The 21,865-nt window shown below is 43.8% G+C and overlaps 1 protein-coding gene across 1 annotated transcript in view; it reads left to right on the top strand.

Moving 5' to 3' along the window:
• Positions 1 to 16,303: 16,303 nt before the first annotated feature.
• Positions 16,304 to 21,865, top strand: part of LOC117701412 (calcium uptake protein 1, mitochondrial-like) — a gene marked incomplete at its 3' end in the record, with an annotated part of 32,300 nt that continues 26,738 nt past the window's right edge. The window contains exon 1 of the mRNA XM_076928166.1: positions 16,304 to 16,441. The remainder of the gene's footprint in view (positions 16,442 to 21,865) is intronic.

The following is a 21,865-nucleotide window of genomic DNA, read 5'->3' as shown; positions in this document are numbered from 1 at the left end:
CACCAAGCCGCGACAGCCAGTGCTTTTATGTGCAAGCCAAAAAATATCTTTCCCAAGGGATGAGAATTATGTGTTAAGGGGCTGTCAAACCACCTCTGTACCGGGTTTTCCTATACTTATCACCATTCGAAAGGGAGAGTGCACTTATTTCAGCTTCTTTGTGAAGAGGAATGAATAGACGTCCTCAGGCTAGTAAAGGCTTTATTTCTCAGTAGCAATTAAAGGGCAGCCACATCCCCTGGAAAGCTGCCTTCCAGAAACTGCTTAAGAATGGAGAATAGGAGCTCAGGCTACATGCGTGAGCTAAGTCACATTAAGCAAAATGAGGTGGAAGACCAGAGTGATGACCCAGTAGGTAAAAATGTCGCCGCCAAGTATGATGAGCTGAGTTTGATCCCTGGGACTTATTTGGTTAAAGAAGTGTGCCAACTGGAGAAATCCACTAACCTTCACACCTGCACCCTTGTGCCCTTGCTGGCAAGCCTTCCCTCTGCCCCATATCAGGAGAACGGCAACTCCAGCTACAGGGGCTCTGACATCCTCTTCTGGCCTCTGCCAATCAATACCCAAGTGCACATGACACACACATAAATGAATAAAAATTTTAAAACTTTGTATTAGTTCTTTGTGAATTTCACATCATGCACCCCAATCCCACTCATCTTCCCCTCCCCTTATACCCATCCTTCATCCCTACAACAACTGCAATCTTGTGAAACTGTAGTGTGCCACAGTGTGCCCCACAGTAACCCTTTGTCCACACTTTTTTGATTGCAGTGAGTCATTGGTCTGGTATGAGGCCTCTGGCTTCTGCTACTCTATCAATACTGGAACCTCACTGGGACTCCTCTCAGCTATCCTGTTGTTGCCTTGTGTCATGGTGATTCTGTAGTTTTGGATCTGCAGGACCAGCCCCTTCATAAACTCTAGCAATTCATAGATAGGGTAGATGTTGGGGTGGGCCAACTCCAAGTTCTGGATCTGGGCCTGAGAGAAATCTAAGCTGGTCAGCCCACTAGCTCTCCTGATCTCACACCCTCAGGGTTGGCTCACCCCCATGCCACACAACCAGGGCCAGCTCCTTTCCAGGTAAGGTGCAGGGCCTGTTCTCCAAGTGTTGCAGCCGACAAGGAACGTGGCCAGTTCTCCACTCTTCTGACTTTGGGGCCAGCAGGGCCAGCTCTCCCACCTGCCATAGATGTTGAGGGATAAGGGAGGGAAAAATACCCTCAGGGCCAGCTCACCTGCAATCCTGGAATCCAGAGCCAGCTTTACTGTACTACCCAGGTGAGATGCAGGGCCTGCTCTCTCAAGTGCTGCAATAGGTGAAGTCTCCTCCTCTCATGACCCGAGGGCCAGCTCTCCTGCATGCCATAGGAGGCAAAGGGCAAAGGTCAGGGAGGGCATCTCTCCCTTGCTAATGCCATTGTGCAACTCTCCCACACTCAGGCCCTCAGGGCCGACTTACCTACAACTCCCATATCCAGGAGCAGCTCGACTGTGCTGCCCAGGTCAGGTACAGAGACTCTTCCCTCAGTGCAACAGTAGGTGAGGGGCAGGGCCAGCTCTCCTGCTCTGATGACCTCAGGGCCAGCCCTTCTACTCTGATGACCTCAGGGCCAGCTCTCTTGCCTGATGTAGGTGGCAAGGGGCAGGGAGGGGATATCTCTCCCTTGCTCGTATCACCTCATGGCAGACAAATGGTGGGCCAGTTCTCCTATGCTCACACCCTCAGGGTTGGCTCACCCGCAACTCCCAGGGGCTGATCTTCTGAGTACTGCAGCTGGCTGGGGTGGGCGGTGTTAGGCTACTAATCATGCAGATGACATATTAGCCACATCTGCAATGCTTCTAAGGGACAGGATGAATCAAAATTTTAACTAAAAAAAATAAATTGGAAGTTTACATTAAATACTATGATGTATTTTAATTTTAATTATAAAATTAATATATACACGACTAACCCTTTTTAAACGATACTTCAAGGTATAAAATAAGAAGACTATTTATATTCATGCTTTAGTTTGATTTCTCTTACTGTGATCAAACACTGACTAAAAGTGAGTTAGGGAAGGAAAGGCTTACACTTCCAAGTCACATGTGGTCCATCATTAAGAGAAGTCAGGGTAGGAGCAGGAGCTTGGAGCTTGAAGCGAAAGTTATAGAGGAACACTGCTTGCTGGCACCCTCACAGGTTTACACTCAGCTAGCTTGTGGTTTGTTTTGTGTTTTGAAACAGTGTCTCTCTGTGTAGTCCTGGAACTCACTCTTGTAGACCAGGCTGGCCTTGAACTCAGAGATACTCCTGCCCCTGCCCTCAGGAGTACTGGGAGTAAAGGCATGTAACACTGCCTGGCTTCAGCTAGCTTTCCAATATAGCCTAGGACCATCTGCCCAGGGGATGATGCCACCCACAGTGGGATGGGCCCTCCTATTACAGCAATTAACTATCATGACAAATCCCTCCTCCAAAACATGCCCACAGGCATCTGATCTGGGCTATCCCTCTATTGAGACTTCTTTCTCAGATGAGTCCAGGCTATGTCAAGTTGACAGCTGAAGCTAAATACGACACTTCATTTGTCAGTTTTCAACAGAATGCAATGATTGCTTATTACTCAAAATGAAAGTTGACACTTTTAAGTTATTTCTCACTTTTCATACAATAAGAAATTTGACACTCTGAAATTATTTCCCACTTTTTCTTAGCTCCATTTACCCCAGGTTTTGCTAGTCTCAATTATAGTTCAATACATTTAAAATGATACCAGGCTAAAGTGTTATATGCTCATTATCTGATTCTAGAACAATATGTTTTACCTTGCACCTTTAAAATACTACCACTGGGCTGGGGGTGTAGATCCATGTTGGAATCCTTGCCTATCACACATAAGGTCCTGGGTTGGACCACTAGAATTGCAAACTAAATAGATAAATAGTAGATAAAGTATTACTAGTAATTCTTATGGAGTTAAACACTATTAACATTCTTTAATTAGTAGAGCTTTTAGTTTTAAATTAAGCAAAAAAACTAACATTTGTTTTAGAGCACTTCTGGATTTTTTTTCTATACATGAATTTTTTTAATAAATGAAATATTTAAACCTGAATTTTCTGCACAGATAAAAATGCAAAACAGATGTGCTGTGTGCTGCCAGTTCTCACACGTTTCCTATGGGTTTAAATTATCCAGAGTAAGACCAGAGGGGAGAAGGAAAAACGGTGAGAGATTATCCTCAGACAATAGCGAGCACGTCGGGAAATCAACAACAATACGTGAGAAAGAAATTACTTGTAACTGACACAGAGTGTTTATAGTCTGAGTTCTTTGCCAGAATTGTGCTTGCAGAGAAAGATGTAATGGTTAGAGGTATTTCAAAGTTTGAAGATAAAGGACTAATACTGTTCCCTGAATATTTCAAATCCCCCATGGTTCTCTGTAACAGCATCCACTGCAGTATAATAATAAGATACCAACTGTTTGAGTTCCCTAGAATTAGAGTTTGGCCTTCTATCCTGCAGGGATGCTGTACATCAGTCCTATCAGGGGGCCTAAAGCAGACACCTTAATCCTGTCAATAGCGATGTACTGTGTGACATTTAGAAGGCTAGATCACGACGCTGAACCTTACCTTCCTTATCACACATTATGGTGATCTTTCATGCCTGGACAGCGTGTCTGGAAATGAACAGTAGCCTATGGGACAGCATACATGTACTCACTTGTACTTCAACAAATATGCCTGGAGTATTTGGTGTAAGAACTACACTTTTTAAAGATTTATTGTTTTATAGGGGACTGGAGAGATGGCTCACTGGTTAAGTGTACATTCATTATGTTTAATATAACTGTAAACAGTGAATTAACCTAGTGACTGTATTTCTTTACCTTATGCTAGTTCCCAATAACTTCACAGAGAAACCAAGATTTATTTAAAACTGCACCTCAACAGGTGAGCAGTTAAGTGATCTACCTTGACGTCCTATGCTAATGAGGCTAACACCCCATGACACTTGCATATTATTCTTGACTTGGCTCTTGGAGCTTCAGGTGTGATTCCATGATCTCTCTCTGGACCCCTTCTTCATGGCTCCAAATCTTCCATCCTCCATGCTGATCTGAATCTCCCTCTCTCCTTCCTCTGGTTGGGAGATGTCCCGCCCCGATTCTCTATCTTGTCCACCCATTGGGTGATCGGCATTTATTGACAAGGCAGAGAATAAATGGTAAGAATTGTTCACACAAACTTGAGACAGGAGATTCTTGGTATAAACGTTACGATGCAATGTCCTCACTGAAACAAGACCTGAGGGCAGAGAGATCAACATTTGAATAACCCAAGGCAAACTTTACAGTGTCCAAACCATTATGCCTACAGTTAAGAGCCTTGCTGCTCTTCTAGAGGACCCAGGTCTGATTCCCAGCCCCTACATGGCAACTGGCAACTATATCATTCTAGTTCCAGGGGATCTGACCCCCTTTCTGAGTAAGACACAGGTGTAATAATGCTGCACTTGAGGGTCCACTTTTTAGGGTAAACTGTTATTGGCAGGGCTCAGGCAGGAAGGGTGAGAGATCAGAAGCCCTAGTGGGTTTAGTATTATCAGAGACCAGAAAGCAGGGAAGAAAGGTTAGCCTAAGGGCTGCGAGTCAGAGCCTAGCCTTTCATGTTTCATGAATGTTCTATAAAGTCTCCTTAAGAGAACTTACTATGAGTGATTCTATCTTATGGAGAATTCAACATTCCGGAGAATATACTGTATTGTTTTGGAGACTTTCAAGATATTCTAATTTGAGTTTTGCTCACCCTGATCACTGAAAATCTAGGGTAGCCTTTGTAAAGTTTGCCCAGGAGCTGGGGCAGGGGATCAGTGGGGAATATGCTTTCCTAGTATATGTGAAGCTGGGTTTTGAGTCTCAGCACAAGAAAAAAAGGGGGAAAGGAGGGGAAATCAACTTTACGACAAACATAAAGACAGTGGCATCCATCCCTTAAAATGTAAGAACTACCTCAGTTTCCAAAATGGCACAGGACCCTTTGTAGTGAGAATGGATGTGAGAAGCAGGGGGTTATTGTTTGGTTATTGAGGTCTATTTATTTTTAGTGTGTGTGTGTGTGTGTGTGTGTGTGTGTGTGTGTGTGTGTGTGTGTATGCTTTGCCTACATGTATGTCTGTACACCTTATGAGTGCCTAGTACCCACAAAATCAGAAGAGGACATTGAGTCCCTGGAACTGTTGTTACTGAAAGCTGTCAGCTGCCTTGTGTGTGAGCACTGAGCCATTTCTTCATCCCCCAAAGCATGAGTTTTGAGGGAGATAGAGGAAAGGTCTCAAAGCAGGTAGAACCCATCTTTGCATTAGGTTCCTTAAAGCCGCTCTGTTTATAGAAGGCCAGTGGCTCTACTAACAGGCCAGGGAGGCACAGATTCTTTATAAATGGAAGTTCTCTTATGGAGAACGCCAGCAAGACACAGGCATCCACAGTAAAGTTGGTAAGCTTGAATTAAACAAACTGGGGCTTGGATCCAAAAAAGGCATGCATGACAGTAACTCTGGTTCAGGACAAAGCAATTAGCCCAGGATCAATAGGGAGCAGCATCTGGCTATTCACTGGCTTCAGGGCTCAGGAGGAGTCTTTGGGGTTCTGGATTCTGATACCATTACTTTCAACAAATCAGATCCTATTTTAAAGAATTAACTGTCACTCTGCATTAAAAGAATAGTATGTGAATCGGGAGAATTCACACAGTGTTGAGTTTAGCCCCCAGTCTCACAGCCTCTGTGCAGCTTCTAAAACATAAACGTGATCATGGTGGGGGGGGGGGGTGGCACACTCATTTAATCACAGCACTTCAGAAGCAGACCTCCGAGATTGAGGCCAGCCTGGTCTACAGAATGAGTTCCAGGATAACCATGGTCACACAGAAAAACTGTATCTCAAAAACAACCCAAACTATACAAAAAAGCACATAAATGTGAAATTACATCAATCTGAACTGTGATTAGTATATATATTATTATATATTAGTATATAGTATATATTTTATATGTATATTTTATATATGTCCTTTTTAGGGCAAGTAGAGCAAGAACGTTTATTAGGCTGTAGCTGATTGGTTCAGTCTTATGTAATTACAATGACAAAAACAAAAAGATAAATTTCATTTACATTTAGAGCTGCTACCTTGAGAGAAATAAACATAGCTTAAGGGTCTGTTATGAGCAGAAAGAAAATCCTCACTGGTGCCACAGGTAGTGAAGCACACCTGTAACCCTAGTGCTCAAGGTGTGAGACAGGGGGATTGTGAACTCAAGGGCAGCCTACACAGTGAGACCCTATTGCAAAAGGAAACCAAACCAAACCATTTGTTGATAGCATCGAATGGTTCCACGTTTCTTTAAGACCTAACAAAAACAATAGTAAGATGTTGCCTCTTGATAACTATAGGTAACTATAGCAGTCTACACGCCTCAGATGTGAGTAACACATACACAGAATGTTAACAAAATATTAACATGCTGTATTGGAAGGGTGTGTAGAAAAGACTTGACTAACTTACCAGACACTAAAAGTCTTTAGCATATCACTTTGAAAATATTGAACGCGCCGGGCGGTGGTGGCGCACGCCTCTAATCCCAGCACTTGGGAGGCAGAGGCAGGTGGATCTCTGAGTTCAAGGCCAGCCTGGTCTACAGAGTGAGTTCCAGGACAGCCAGGGCTACACAGAGAAACCCTGTCTCGAAAAACCAAAAAAAAAAAAAAAAAAAAAAAAAAAAAAAAAAAAAAAAAAAAAAGAAAAAAAAAAAGAAAATATTGAACGCAAGGGAAGAATGTGCAGACCATTCACTGAAAAGAAAGACAAAGGGCTCTTTAGAATATAAAGGAAGCTCAACTTCCTTCAATGTTTAAAAAAAAAAAAAAAAAGGAAACCTGCAATGCAATGTTTTATTTCACCCAATCAGACTGGAAAATACAGAAGTCTGACAACACAGTACGTTGGGGAGGAATATGGGCAAACACATATACTTGTTTGTGAAGTGTAAATTGATGTGGTGATTTGAATATGCTTGTCCCAGAGAGTGGCACTATTAGGAGGTGTGGCCTTGTTGAAGGAACTGTGGCCTTTTTGGAAGAAGTGTGTCACTGTGGGGGTGTGCTTTGAGACCCTCTTCCTAGCTGCTTGAGGAGAGTCTGCTCCTGGCTTCCTTTGGATGCAGACATAGAAATCTCAGCTCTTCCAGTGCCGTGTCTGCCTGGATGCTGCCATGCTCCTGCCATAATGATAATGGACTGAACCTCTGAACCTGTCTGTAAGTCAGCCCCAATTAACTGTTGTCCTTTATAAGAGATGCCTTGGTAGTGGTGTCTGTTCACTGCGTTAAAACCCAAACTAAGACAATGGTGTGGCAATTTGGTAAAATCTATCAAAAAAAAAAAAAATCCAATTTTCTTTCCAAAAGATCTCATTGCCCCAGCTTGTGAGGAGTTGTGTTGGCAGGCAGCCTTCAACTGTCAGCCCTTTCAAGTTTTGCATCAGTGGCAGAGCACAGCCTCACTCAAGGACAAGCTTTTCTGGGGCAGCCCACAGCCTGTGATTGACAGGAAGGACTCGTTACTTCCACCCAAAGCATTGATGAGCAACTGGATCTCCACAGCTTCCCGTGGGTGGGGTTAGCTAAGGCCCAGGGGTCAGCAGGGGTCACTTCTCCTTCTGCATAATTACTCTTCCTCCTTCTCTCTCTCTCTGAGCTGTTGAATTCAAGAGCACTTCTAAAAACACAACCCGAACTTGGGCATTCTTACCCCAAATCTGCTTCCCAGAGAAACCAGGGTGTGTAAATTTTAACCCCACAATTATGCTTCCAGGAGTTTATTCCATTGACTCACACAAAGGTTAAGATGAAGCAGAAGCACTCACAACTGTTAGCTGCACATTATTTGTTAAAGCAAAAACTGGTTACAACCTAAGAGTCGGACTACACAAATCAGGCGACTAATTAAATAGAGGTGGAAGGCAGAAGCCGGTGGATTCCACCCAGAGTTCCAGGCCAGCCTGATCTACAGAGTTCCAGGCTAGCCTGATTTTCAGAGTAAGTTCAGGGTCAGCCTGGTCTACAGAAAGAGTTCCAGGCCAGCCTGGTCTACAGAGTGAGTTCAAAACCAGTCAGGGCTACACACACAGATACCTCATCTCAAGCAGACAGACAGACAGACAGACAGACAGACAGACAAAAAAGTCTGTTAGTGACATGAAGGTCTTCAAAGTATGTGTGTGTGCTTGCATTTTTAATTTTCTGTTTACGTTATTTGTCCTACTTTGCTCTCCATTGCTGTGATGAAACACCACAGCAAAAGAGCAAAAGGCAGTTTGGGAGAAAGAGGTTTATTTGGTTTATATGTCCCCAGTCATGGTCATCATGAGAGGAAGTCAGAGCAGAAATGTGGAAGCACAGAGTGAAGCGGAGGCCGTAGTAAGCTTACTGGTTTGTTCCTCATGGTTTGCTTAGCTTACATTACCCAGGACCATGCTCAGTGGTGACACCGCCCACAGTGGGCTGGAAAATGCACCACAGGCTTACTTACCTTTCAGGCAGTGGTGTCTGATGCTCTGGAGGGAGAAGTGAACCATGTACCCCCCCATTCTGGGCTTTGCCCAGTCCTGTCCTAGTCCATGCAGTGGTCTGGACAACCTGAGAGGAGAGGTGGGACCTGGAACCATAATCTTTTAAAAGACAGACAGACAGACAGACAGACAGACAGACAGCTCATTATGAGTGCCGGGAGTGTATTCACTATTGAAATTGAGAGCTCAGTGTGAAGCACCTCAGCTCCCATTCTGAACCGTTCTTCTGGCTATACAGAAGTTCACTGAGTTATAGGCTTTGGGTCTGTTTGATTTTGGTATGGGATATTTTTATTTGTAAGCCTTTTAAATAATAATGTTTATGATTAGAAAAGATGAATCTGTAAATGTACTATATAACTATTAGAAAGAAGCGTGGCCTTTGAAAACATAAAGACTATATACCTACAGCTTTGACAAAATAAAGATTAACAAAGACATACTTATTAAATAAGAAATGGAAACCCACACTGTATATAATTAATTGCATTTTTAAAATCTATGCATACATACAGTTATTGATACATATTGATACAATCATAAGAAAGTTTGAAGGGTATAAATATTGCCTAATGTTATCATTATGGGAGGCTTTATAATGAAGAGGAAGAATTTTCTTTTTTTTCTTTTTGAGACAGGATTGTCTCACTACGTAGCTCTGACTGACCTGGAACTCTCTATGTAGACCAGGCTGGTCTTGAACTCACAGAAATCTACTTGCTTCTGCCTCCCAAGTGCTTGGATTAAAAGCCAGCAACATTACACTCAGTTCTAAACAACTCTTAATTATTTAAATTTAAAGATAAGTATGCTTTTATAGATTTAAAATGTTTAAAAAATATGAGTAGATAAATTTTTAAGACAGGAGAAAACAAATAGTAGCAATTATTTTATAGAAAAATAAAATTAGATTCTTGTAAGGAGGTTGAAAATTTAACCACTGGGGACAAAGCACACTGACCAGCTTGCTCTCTTGACTAACCTTTGCAGAGGCACCAGGCTCAACTGATGAAACTTTTAACACTGAATAAGAGTGAGCATTACACTATAGCATTAGCCTGAAGGAAAATGACATGGCCGCCCTGAAGCATTGGTAAGGAGATGAGTTTATTGTAGATATGAGGGAGAGTACAGCTGCATCTGCAAGGGTCCAGACTGAACTGGGCCATGGGAGTAGGGGTAGAAGTGGGAGGGGTGTACGGGGTGGAGGTGGGAGTGGGTGTAGGGGCGGGAGGGGGGTGTGGGTGGGGTGTAGGATGTGAGACTGGGAGGGACGTAGGAGGTGAGAGTGGGAGTGGGAGGGGTGTAGGAGGTGAGAGTGGGAGTGGGAGGGTTGTAGGAGGTGAGGGTGGGAGTGAGTGGGAGGGTGTAGGAGGTGAGGGTGGGGGTGGGAGGGTTGTAGGAGGTGAGGGTGGGAGCGGGAGGGGTGTAGGTGGTGTAGGTGGGAGGGTTTGTAGGAGGTGAGGGTGGAGTGGGAAGGGTGTAGGAGGTGGGGGTGGGAGTGGGGGTGGGAGTGAGAGTGGTGTAGGAGGTGGGAGTGGGATGAGAGCGGGAGGGGTATAGAAGGTGGGGGTGGGGTGGGAGTGGGAGGGGGTAGGACGTGGGGTGGGTGGTGGTGGGGGGTGGGTGGGGGGGGGGGTGGGGGTGGGTGGGGGTGGGGGGGGGGGGGGTGGTGGGGGTGGGGAGTGGGCAGGGGGTAAGTGGGTGGGTAGGGGGTGGGGTGGGAGGGTGTGGGGTGTGGTGGGGTGTGTGAGTGGGGGGGGGTGGGGGTAGGGGGTGGGGGTGAGTGCGTGGTGTGGTAGGGTAATGTGGTGGTGGGGTGGGGGTTGGTGGGGCTTTCGGTGGAAGGATTGGTGGAGGAGGTGTGGGGGGCGTGGGGTGGTGGGTGGGGGGGGGTGGGGGGGTGGTGGGTGGGGGGGGGGGGGGGGGTGGGGGGTGGGTGGGGTGGGGGGGGGGGGGGTGGGGGTGGGGGTGGGGGTGGGGGGGGGGGGGGGGGGGTGGGGGGGGGTGGGGGTGGGAGGGGTGTAGGACGTGGGTGTTTGGTGGGAGGCTGTAGGAGAGGTGGGAGTGGAGGGGGTAGGAGGCGAGAGGGTGGGAGTGGGAGGGGTGTAGGGAGGTGGGAGTGGTGTAGGAGGTGAGGGTGGGAGTGGGAGGGTGTAGGAGGGAGGAGGGTGGGAGTGGGTGGGGAGTGGGAGGGGTGTAGGGGGTGGGAATGGGAGTGGGAGGGGTGTAGGGGGTGGGAGTGGGAGGGTGTAGAAGGTGGGGGGGGTGGGTTGTAGAAAGAAGCAGAGAGAAGACAAGAGAGAGAAGAGGAGAGAGAGGGCAAGTGGACTAAGAGAGAAGACTCTTAGGCCCAAGGAAGCACGTGGCGGAAATGGCAGGATTATACATAGGAATGAGAAGCTGGGGGAGGAGAAGCTGAGCCTCTGGTCTGGAGAGGTTTAGGGTGGGGCAAGAAGCGCTAGGAGGAGCCAAAGGTACCCAGCAAGCCCTGTCATAGGTTTCATTGAGACTTGACAAACACACTAGAAAGAACTGTGAAAAGTTCCTGGAACTGGAATTAGAAAAAACTTGACCGTTTATAAATTATTGGCAGTATATAATAAACTAAAACTATAAGAACAAAAACCAAACAAAAACACCCTACCTCCCAACTCTAATAATAAAAGCAATTAAAGAAAGGCTGAAGAAGGAGACTCTGCAATGACAGGCCTGCTTGGACTATGTAATAAGACTGTCAATAATAATAATAATAATAATAATAATAATAATAATAATAATAAAGGTTGTGCTGAAGTTCTAAATATTTTAGAATTTTAGATAAATTTAGAATGTAAACTATAAACTTAGGAATAAATTTAAAATGAGAAAAATTAAGGAAACAACCATTTAAAAATAAAATAAAACAAAGCTAACACATTAGAATTGGACAAAACAAACAGGAGGGAAAGATCAAGACGAGGAACAAGAAACAGAGACCCACTTGTTCCCACACTCAGGAACCACATAAAAACACTAAAATGGAAGCCATAATATGTATGCAGAGGACTTGAAGGGTAAAAAGAGAAGAGAAATTATATATATACATATATATATGAAAAATTTAAAATGATAGGATAACCAATTTTAAAGTGTGTGTATGTGTGTGTGTATATGTGTGTGTATGTGTGTGTGTATGTGTGTGTATATGTATGTGTGTATGTGTGTGTGTATATGTGTGTGTATATGTGTGTGTATGTGTGTGTATGTGTGTATATGTGTGTATGTTGTGTGTGTATGTGTGTGTGTGTATGTGTGTGTATGTGTGTGTAAGTGTATGTGTGTGTGTGTGCACGCAGAGGCATGTCTTGACACAACATTGTGTGACAAGGGACTTCCAAAGACGCTGTTGAGTTTACTGTCTTTCGGCCATCTACTGCTGGGCATACTCTAAGGGCCTACCCTTAAGAGCAGTTAGAAGAAAATCTTTCTTTAAATATAAAATTTTAAACAGCCATCTGGTGGTGGAGCACACACCCAGGAGGCAGAGGCAGGCAGATCTCTAAGTTCAAGGCCAGCCTGGTCTACAGAGGGAGTTCCAGGACAGCCAGAGAAACCCTGTCTCAAAAAACAAACCAAAACAAAATGAAAAAATTAAATACTCGAGGGGAAAAAAATCTAATAGTACAGGTAACCTCTGAATATCATGTACTCTAATTTATCAGTTTTCAATGTTTCAATGTATTGGTTTTACCCCTGGTCTAGCTATTTTATTTCCTCTAACTCCTCTGAGAATAGCTTTTGTATGCCATGCTCTTTTACCTGCTCTCATGTCAGGTTAGATTGCTAAGACAGATACTCCCATACGTAGCCAATCAAATGTGGGGTCTATGTTTATCTAATCTATCGGCCCACAGTCCAATTGCTTCAATTGTTCAATAAACTTTTTATAAGATGGCCTTCTGGATACATGTTTCATCTTAGGGTCATGTCCTAAGTCCAGTGGTCAAGTCCTCCGTCGTCCCTTTGATGTGTAAAGCGGGGCACTTCACCTTTTGTTTTCCTTTCATTATATATATATATATATAAAAAAGTAGCTTCTCAGAAACTATTTAACTTACTTCATCTGGTACTCCTTGATATTTGCTCTGTCTTTACCTGATTGTTACAAAACTGGTGGTTTGTTGGTTTGCTTTGCTTTGCTTTGCTTTGCTTTTTCCTCTGCCCGTCTTTGTATTTATCGTGGGGACCTCATGTTAAGGAACAGCTGTCCCTTTCATCCCATTTCTGCATCTCCCCACTCTCTCATACTAAATATCCATGGAGTCTTGCTTTATTCAGCGGGTTACAGTCTATCTTAGGGTTTCATTGATATGGACACCATGACCAAGAGCAATATTTAATGGGGGCTGGTTACAGGTTCAGAGGTTAAGTTTCATTATCATCAAGGCAGGAACATGGCAGCATCCAGGCAGGCATAGTGCAGGAGGAGCTGGAGGTCAACATCTTCATCTGTAGGCTGCTTGTGGAAGACTGGATTCCAGGAGGGTCTTAAAACCCACGCCCACAGTGAACACACCTATTCCAACAAGGCCACACCTACTCCAACAAGGCCACGCCCACTCCAACAAGGCTACACCTCCAATAGTGCCACTCCCTGGGCCAACGGTTTGTACAAACTGTCACACATGGCACCATTCTCCCCTTAATACCCCAGTGGTCCCACAGTTGGCCACTCCGAAGCCCTTCAAGCTTTTGGCACGCACCTTTTCATTTCCTGGTACAACCTGACCCTAGCACAAGCTGTTCAAGATCCTCTCGGACCTTTCTGCCCTCGCCCTGAGTTCAGCCGTTCCCCATGAACTCCTGCTTCCTTTTATAAAAGTGGAAAAAGTCAAAATAGGAGAAGTGATTCTTTGGTTTTGTAGTTACCTTCAGATACAAATGAAGAAGAATAGATTTAAAAATTTATGTGTCATTGATTTAGCCTGTCTTAGTGGCTTCCTTTGTGACAAAAAGAAAGGAACGTTTATGGTTTTTAAATTTTTTTTTGTAGCCGCCCGCAGCCACAAGTCAACTGGATTCACCTGAAAGGGGGGCTGAGAATGAAAGGGGAAGGACGGCGAGAAGAGATGAGGCCAAGACAAAGTTCTCTGATCAAGGCCCCAAGCTTTAATGTTCCGCTCTCAATTTAAAGGGGAAGACCCAACCCACAACCCCTCCTGGTTTCAGATGGGTGGGATAATCCATAGTCCGTTCCAGGTCATGGCCGGAGATGTCTCAAGGCAAGCCCAGGGGCAGTTCTGCTGTGTTCCGGGCAGCCAAGGTGGGTAACTCCACCTAGATCCCGTCACTTGACCTTGCTGTGGCAACCAAGGTCTCTCAGTCCTGCTCATGGTGGGGAGAGTACATTTTTTCTTATTTATTCGAATATAATTATTTCTGGCCATAATTATCAGGAAAGAACATACACACTACTATAGCAACTAAGAACTTACTTCTAAATGATACCGGACTATTTAAGGTTAAGAATTTGTGGGTGGAAAACAGCTCGATAGTGGAGGGCTTCCTAGAATGCACAAAGTTTGGTGTTCAGTCCCCAGCACTACAGAAGAGGGAGGAAAGCTTTGGAGGCATGCACAGGTTCTTAGAGACTATAATTTATAAAACTCTGAAGATAAAGGTAATGAAGGACAGGAGTCTCTTTTGAATTCATTTGAAAGAAATTGAATGAAAGGTTTACGAAGTGACACTCCATCCCCTCAGATGCCTGTTACAGGAGAGATTCACTTCTCACAGTGGCGTAATAAGCTGAGCCTGCTGCGGTAACACCTGGAATTGTTACTTTTACGTATGTGATAAAAATAGATAAGTAGGAAAGGCTTGAAAGCATGTCAATTTATATGTTAGTCCAATTGAAAGAAAAACCTCTTCTCTCTCTTGATAGCACAGAATTTCCAGTATAATGTACTTTCGCTATACTGAAGGTAAAATAGAGATATTTTATTCTATGGCATGGAGAGGAAAAAACCAAATCCATTTCTTTTCCCACTCAACAATTATGTGGGAAATCATGTGGGACTATGAAAACCCAGATTTCCAAACCATTCTGGTCCAGTGAGTGTATCTTAGCATCCAGGAATCTGTGTTATTTTACCCTGAGCCAGGCATAGTGGTGCATGCCTACAACCCCTGCACTTTGGAGGCCGAGGCAGGAGATCACCATGAGTTTGAGGACAGCATTGGATCGCTTCTTTTGGCTAAGATCAAGTGGAGAACAGCATTGGTATCTTATCCTATATATTATATAGAAAGACTTGTCTCAGAAAAACAAAACAAAACAAAAAACCTAAAACAAAAATCTCTCCAGATAAATGTGAGGTATTTGACCGTCAGTATGTCTTGGGAACTACTGGTGTGGGGCAAGGGAGGGATACCTGGATATTTCTGCTAATATTTATTTACATATTATTATGTGTGTGAGCATGTACACAGGGGTGGCACATCTGCTACCATGTGTATGTGGATGGAGGTTAGAGAACAATTTGGTATGTATGTAGCTGAGGACAAGCTAAGGACAGTTCCTGATCCTTCTGCCGCCGTCTCTACAGAGGTTATAGTCATACACCAGGATGCCCAACTCAATCATTGCCTTGCTTGGTCTTGATGGATTTTTATGTTTGGTTTGATTTTTCAGACAGAATCTTATAGAGCTCGTAATAGCCTCAAACTCACTATGTAACTAAGTATGGCTTTGAACTCCTGTCTCTCAGATGCTGAGATTACAGTTGTATGCCACCACATCTGGCTGAAAAACTTTATTCCACAACTTACATATTGACGATTTTTCTCTTTTCCTTGTTCAAATAAAGAGTTAATTTAACCCGTGAGCCTCTAAAAGTGTTCTATGGTACTTAGGATGCAATGTGAAATTTGTAAGTTTCAGATTTAACAGATGTGTCCCTCAAGAGAAGACTTTTACTTGCTCCCTATTGCCCTCCTTTCTCTCAGTTATATATATATGTACGTATGTACATATGTATGTTCGTTCCACGGCACGAATATGAAGGTTAGGGAACAACTTGCATCAGTCAGTTCTCTCTTTCCACAGTAAGTATCTTGGGCCTCAAACTGGCTTGGTGTTAAGAGCCCTTACCTGCTGAACTCCTCTTTTTCATAATTTGACACAGGTCTAAGTAATCCACACTGGTTGCTGGGAGACTAGTCCGGGACGGTCTGGAAGGAAAGAGTGTGAAATATTGGAGGCAGATAGGATTAAGATTATATTTTATGAAACTGTCAAAAACTAAACAAAAGATGTTTCTAAAATGAAACCAGCGTGAGCCTCTAGACTGGTGGAAGAACCTCGTTCTCACTTTCTCGCTTACGGAAGAGCAGGGTTGAACTAGAAAGAGGCACAGAAGAGGTGCACTTTGACAGCAGAGAAACAAAATCAGCAAAGGAATGCAGGAGCGAGTCTGCAAACCCGCTGGCTTTCCCGCCTAAACGGCAAGGGGGTGGCGCCGACATGTGGGCGGGGCCGAGGTCAGGGCTGGCCCCCAGGCGAGGGCGGAGTCTTGACTCGGGGCGGGATCCGGCGCGTGGGCGGGCCCCAGGGGAGGGCGGGGTTTGCTTCTCCGCCCCTCCCCATTTTTTTTCCCCACTCGGTTCCTCCCTGCTACGTTTCATCAAGATCCCGACAGGCCCAGCGGCTAAGGGAGTCACGTGAGAGTGGGCGGAGGACGCAGAACGGGGCTCCACGGCTTGTGCGTCTCTATGGTTGTCAGAGGTGGGCGGCATTCTCCGAGTTGCTGCTAAAGCTGGAGCGCGGACGGGTGAGTGTGAGGACTCTGATCGCCCGGCGGAGACAGGTTTAGGGGAGGGGACGCCGGCACGTTTGGGGGACGAGCCTTTCGTGTGGCTCCGAGATCCGGCCACTTTTCAGGTCCACTGGGAACTGCTGTCTTGGTGATGCTGCTGGTGACATGCTGAGGGGACTCTCGGTCCTCCGCTCCCTTCACCCCATCATCCCTTATCGCTGTCAGGGAGAACTTGTCGTTGCCCGGCTTCTAACCTCAGAGTGCATCCTCTCTACCCGCTGCGAGGACACGGGGATAGCCCTCATGGGTTCTCCGGGAATTCGTGGATATGGTCAGAAGTGGATAGAGGAGTTTACAGCTGCGACAAAAAGATAAACACATTTATCACTGATAAAGAAAAGGGAGGAAATCATTGGCTTCTTAGGAGAGCAAAACGAACTGCAGACTTCTTGAACTGTTCCGTTTTTATCCTCACCAGCAACTTCGCGTTCTCATTCTCCTTTCTCTGTCTGTGTCCAGTCCCAGTCGGGGCTACCCGTAACACGATGTTTCTAGAATGAGCCAGGTATTATTGATTATATGGCATGCTAGAAGAAGAGTTTACGGCGGACTGTGTGTTATAATAAGTTGTCACCTTTATAAATCCTAGGGTTTGTTTGTCTACAGTCCCTTTCAGGTGCTTGAAGTGCAAATATTTGTACATGTAAATAGAGCAAACATTCTATAATTAAGAGCAAATCATTTTCTTCCTGAGACGCTTCGGAAAGACCCATTCCCCCCGCCCCCCGTTTGTTTATAAATAGATGTTTTGATCCACTTCTGGGATGGCTCCCTTAATAAACCTATGAACAAAAAAGAATTCAAACAAAACAAAGGAGGCCAGAACATTTTCCCGGATAAGTGGCATTCTAAACTCTTTAGGATAAGATTCTAGCACCTGCACCACGTTGTTCACACCTGCAAACATTCAGGATGGTCATGTCGGCCAGCTGTTTGTTTGTTATATCTCAAATGCTGACAATCAGTGAAACCTAAACTCCCCAACAGATATCTTTCATCTCCCGCACAAACTCCTTTCTAATACTGCGAAATCACCTCCCTGTCTGACCCCGCCCCATCACTCGGTTTGGCCTTAAAGGCTGAATCTTTCCTTTCCTGTTTGTTTGTTTGTTTGTTTGTTTTCGAGACAGGGTTTCTCTGTGTAGCCCTGGCTGTCCTGGAGCTCACGCTGTAGACCAGGCTGGCCTCGAACTTAGAAATTCACCCGCCTCTGCCTCCCAAGTGTTCTTTTTTTTTTTTTAAGATTTATTTATTTATTTAATGTATATGAGTACACCATCTCCAGATACACCATTACAGATGATTGTGAGTCACCATGTGGTTGCTAGGAATTGAACTCAGAACCTATGGAAGAGCAGTCATTGCTTTTTAACCACTGAGCCATCTCTCCAACCCAAAGTCTGAATCTCTCTGTCTCAGACCACTGAATGGTGGGTAGGATTACAGGCCTGCCCAGACCTTGCAGGCTTCAATAGGTTCAGTCCCCACTTCTCATAAATCTTTGTTTCTGTTTCACTTAAAGACATTACCCTGGCTACCTACTGATGCCAAGAAAGTATCATCAATGCCTAAGTATCTGTACAGAAGGTCGTAACATGCAAAATATTATTAGCAGAAAGTGGAGATTCCAGAATGGCTTGTGTGCCTAGAGAGAATGCTAGAAACCAATAAAGGCTGGTAAAAGCAAGAGCATCACTGCCTTCATTGCTGTCTTCCTATAATTTCATGGAGTGGTTACTGTATTCAGTAAATCCATCTATCTATCCATTCATCTATCCACCCATCCATCCATCCATCTATTGAGACAATGTTTCACTGTGTTGCCTTGAACTCCTGGGTATAAACACCCTGCCTCAGGCTCTGTAACTTGCTTTCTTATACTTAAGAGGAAAAAAAAAAACCCTAATAATATATAATTCCTCAAGTAATTGAATATCACATGAAATAATTATAACCGTTATATTTAACTGAACAACTACTTCAGACCTTTGTAGTCATTTTAAAGACTCAAGTAATTAATGATGCTGCTCTCCTCTCCAACTCTCACAGTGGCTGGATACTTAATGGCAGTCTTCTGCCTTAGGCTCCTGAGTGCTGGGATTATAGGCATGTGCCCCAGGCTGTCAGTAAAGCCTGCCATCCTGCCATTCACATATATATATATTTTTTTTTCATTCACTTTTAAACTGTGAAGTTAGTTTTAGCTCTTGAACGGTTTTAACAGTGTTTAATGCACATGCTAAAAATACTATCCATCTCCCCTCAAAGAGTTATTTGATATACCTCCTTTTATATAAAAGTACTTTTAAAAAAAGGTTTACCACAGCATCCCCCCATCTCATAATAGAAATAGCTATCTTGCCAAAGAAAAATAATGGATTCTTTTCTAATAGGTGTTCCATTTTAGTAAATCATGAGGGAAAAAATGTTAATTCTTTAAAAACACTAAAAGTTACTCTCTGGGCATGTTTGAGAAGCATGAGCATTATCTTGGAATGGTTTTTGTTTCTTATTATAAAAATAGTGTGTTCTGTTCAAAAGTGGAAACATTACAGAAAAAAAAAAAAAAAAAAAGTAGCATTGGGCTGAGTGTGGTGGTGCAGGCCTTTAATCCGAGCTCTCCAGACGCAGAGGCCGGCAGATGTCTTTGTGAGTTCCACACCATCCTGGTCCATACATGAGTTTCAGGCCATCCAGAGCTACATAGTGACACACACACACATCAAGTCATGGTTATAACTGATCTCCAGAATCATTTCCCTTTAGGGGGATATAATTGCGAACTCTAGGAAAATGCTGAAACTTGGCCTCATACTCCTTAGGAAAGGTTAGCAGTAGGTTTGCACCCTGCATCCAACTGTAGAAACCCCGAGGAGATCCTCAGTGGCCAGCAGTGCCAGCTTCTGCCTTCGTTCATCCTAGGGGCGACAGAACGCGTGTTGTGGTCAGGCTTGGGTTTCTTTTTTACCGTGGACTAGGAGAAAGGACAACATGGTCTCACACCACACAAATTAATGGGGAGGTGGAGGGGAGTATTTGGTTCCTAAGGAAAAACAGTTGCGGTGTTACGTCCTGCTGTATGAAGGTGGAAACAATAGATATGTATAAGTATTTGTATTCTAACTGAAGCAATCTTCTTCACCTTCGAAATATAAATTACTTACTTATATTTGTAGTTTGGGTGTTGACGTCTGCTTTTGAAATATCTATTAACTTAGAAAATTTGAAATTTGAGCCCTTCCTTTGTATAGATGTGTATTGTTATTACATGTGTGGTATCTTGGCTCTGGAGTATTTTTTAAATTTTATGTGTATGGGTGTTTTGCCAGCATGTATAGCTGTGCACTGTGTATGTGCCTGGTGACTGGGGAGGCTAGAAGAGGGCATCGGATTCCTTGAAACTGGAGTTATATGTAGTTGTGAGCCACCATATGGATGCTGGAAACAGAACCCGGGTCCTTAACAAGAGCAACAAGTGCTCTTAACTAATGAGCCATCTTTCCAGCCCTCAAGTATTTGAGTGCTATAACCTGTAATATAGTGTAACCTTGGCCAGTTTGTCTCTGTTTCTTTTTCCTCAGCACATGCTCTGTTACTGAGCTACAGCTTATGTGCCAAGCTCATAATTACTGGTACTTTTTGTATTGTAGGTTCACTTGACTAAGTGACTACAGCTTATAAATAGCGAATACAGATATTTTTAAGTCCTTGAAAAGCTGTGTGATCAATAAGAGTAAATTCTAGGTCCTCTGCATTATTCTACTGACAAGTCTCTTGGTGTAGAGACTATGTTGTGTTGATCATTGCATGAAAATCAATCCTATAATTCACTGTTTGCTGTCAAATGGGTGTTAACTTTAAAACTGTTAACGTGAGTGTCTTGTTTTCTATCCTTTTATGTTTTGTTGTAATGACTCATTATATTTTAGGGGGACTATAATTAAAATGATGTACCGCTTATTGTCTTATTTTCAATGGAAGGAAATGTCGTTGGCAGCTTAGTTCAGTGGGTGCTAGCCGCTGTACTGGCTGCTGACACTGGCCACAGAGGTTCTGTCGAGGTGTGCTCCAATGCCCAACTCCATCCCTTCTTAACTGTGAGCTGGATAACCACACCTCTGTGCCTGAGAGTGTCCTATTGCACATGGGAGTGACTATGCCTTTCTCTTGTGTGGACAAGGTGACTTAGCATATAATGAGTGTATGGATATGTAGCATTCAAATTACATGTGTCAATAATAGCAGAAATAGTGTCTTAAGGGATTTAAGTTTTCTAATTTTTAGAATTTTTGTCTTGTGTGTGTGTGTGTTTAAAATATATAAATGCCTAAGCAGTGAATTAGATTACCCTTCAAGTTGTCTTGATTTTAAGATAATTGAATTCCATGTTACATACATGTCAATGAACTGGAAGATTTGTTAAACTCTCTTATTAAGAAAGTTCTCAGGTGTGTGAAGAATCCAAGAGTGATAACAGATTTCCCAGTTTAAAGAGGGCGATACATTTTATTAACTTATATTTATACATGTGTGTGTTTGCCAGCGTGCCTACCCTTGGTCCTGTAAAGAAGAATCGATGCTTTCAACACAGGATATCCTGGGTACTTGCTGATAGAAGAGATAACAGTGTAAAATGTAACTTACAGAACAGAAGGCAACGGTGGAATTGGAGAACCATGAGACGTGATTAAGTGTAATTAGTGATCTGGCATTGGGAGTTAAATGTTGCTACATACGGAGGTGTGTTGACCTCCTTTTTCTTACAAATCTAAATATTTTCCGAGCTAAAACTAGCAAGTTCAAAGTGAGTTTTACTATTTGAAACTGAAACTTGTGGAGCTGGAGAGATGGCTCAGTGGTTAAGAGCACTGGCTGCTCTTCCAGAGAACCCAGGTTCGGTTCCCAGCACCTACACAGAGGCTCTTGACTGTAACTGTCCAACATCTTCTGACCTCCCTGGGGTCCAGGCACGCACAGACATCCAGGGATGATACCCAATACAAATGAAAATAATTTTCAAGTAAAACAAAATAAAAAACATTTAAACTTTATTATTATTTTTTAAAGATAAGGCTCAACTGGCCTCAAACTCACAGCAATCCTTCTGTCTCAGCCGCCTAAGTGCTAAGATTACAGGTGTGATCAAAAATGTGGGGATGGAGACTGAGGCTTTCCAGTAACATTTGACAAATTGTGCTTAGGTTGATGAGGTGACTGAGCAGGTGAAAGTGCGGACTCTGCAAGACTCATGATGACCTGAGATCCATTCCATGCTGGAGGAAGAGAACCAAACCCTGAACATGCAAAACACATACGTGTGCCTATACCCCTTAAAAAATAGTGCAGCATCCTTTGGATGAAAGAACCCCACTGCTGCCC

The sequence above is a fragment of the Arvicanthis niloticus genome, unplaced genomic scaffold, assembly GCF_011762505.2.
Source record: "Arvicanthis niloticus isolate mArvNil1 unplaced genomic scaffold, mArvNil1.pat.X pat_scaffold_1019_arrow_ctg1, whole genome shotgun sequence".
Lineage (NCBI taxonomy): Eukaryota > Metazoa > Chordata > Mammalia > Rodentia > Muridae > Arvicanthis > Arvicanthis niloticus.
Note: the sequence above shows the minus strand (reverse complement) of the source record. Positions and strands in the feature narration are given on the sequence as shown.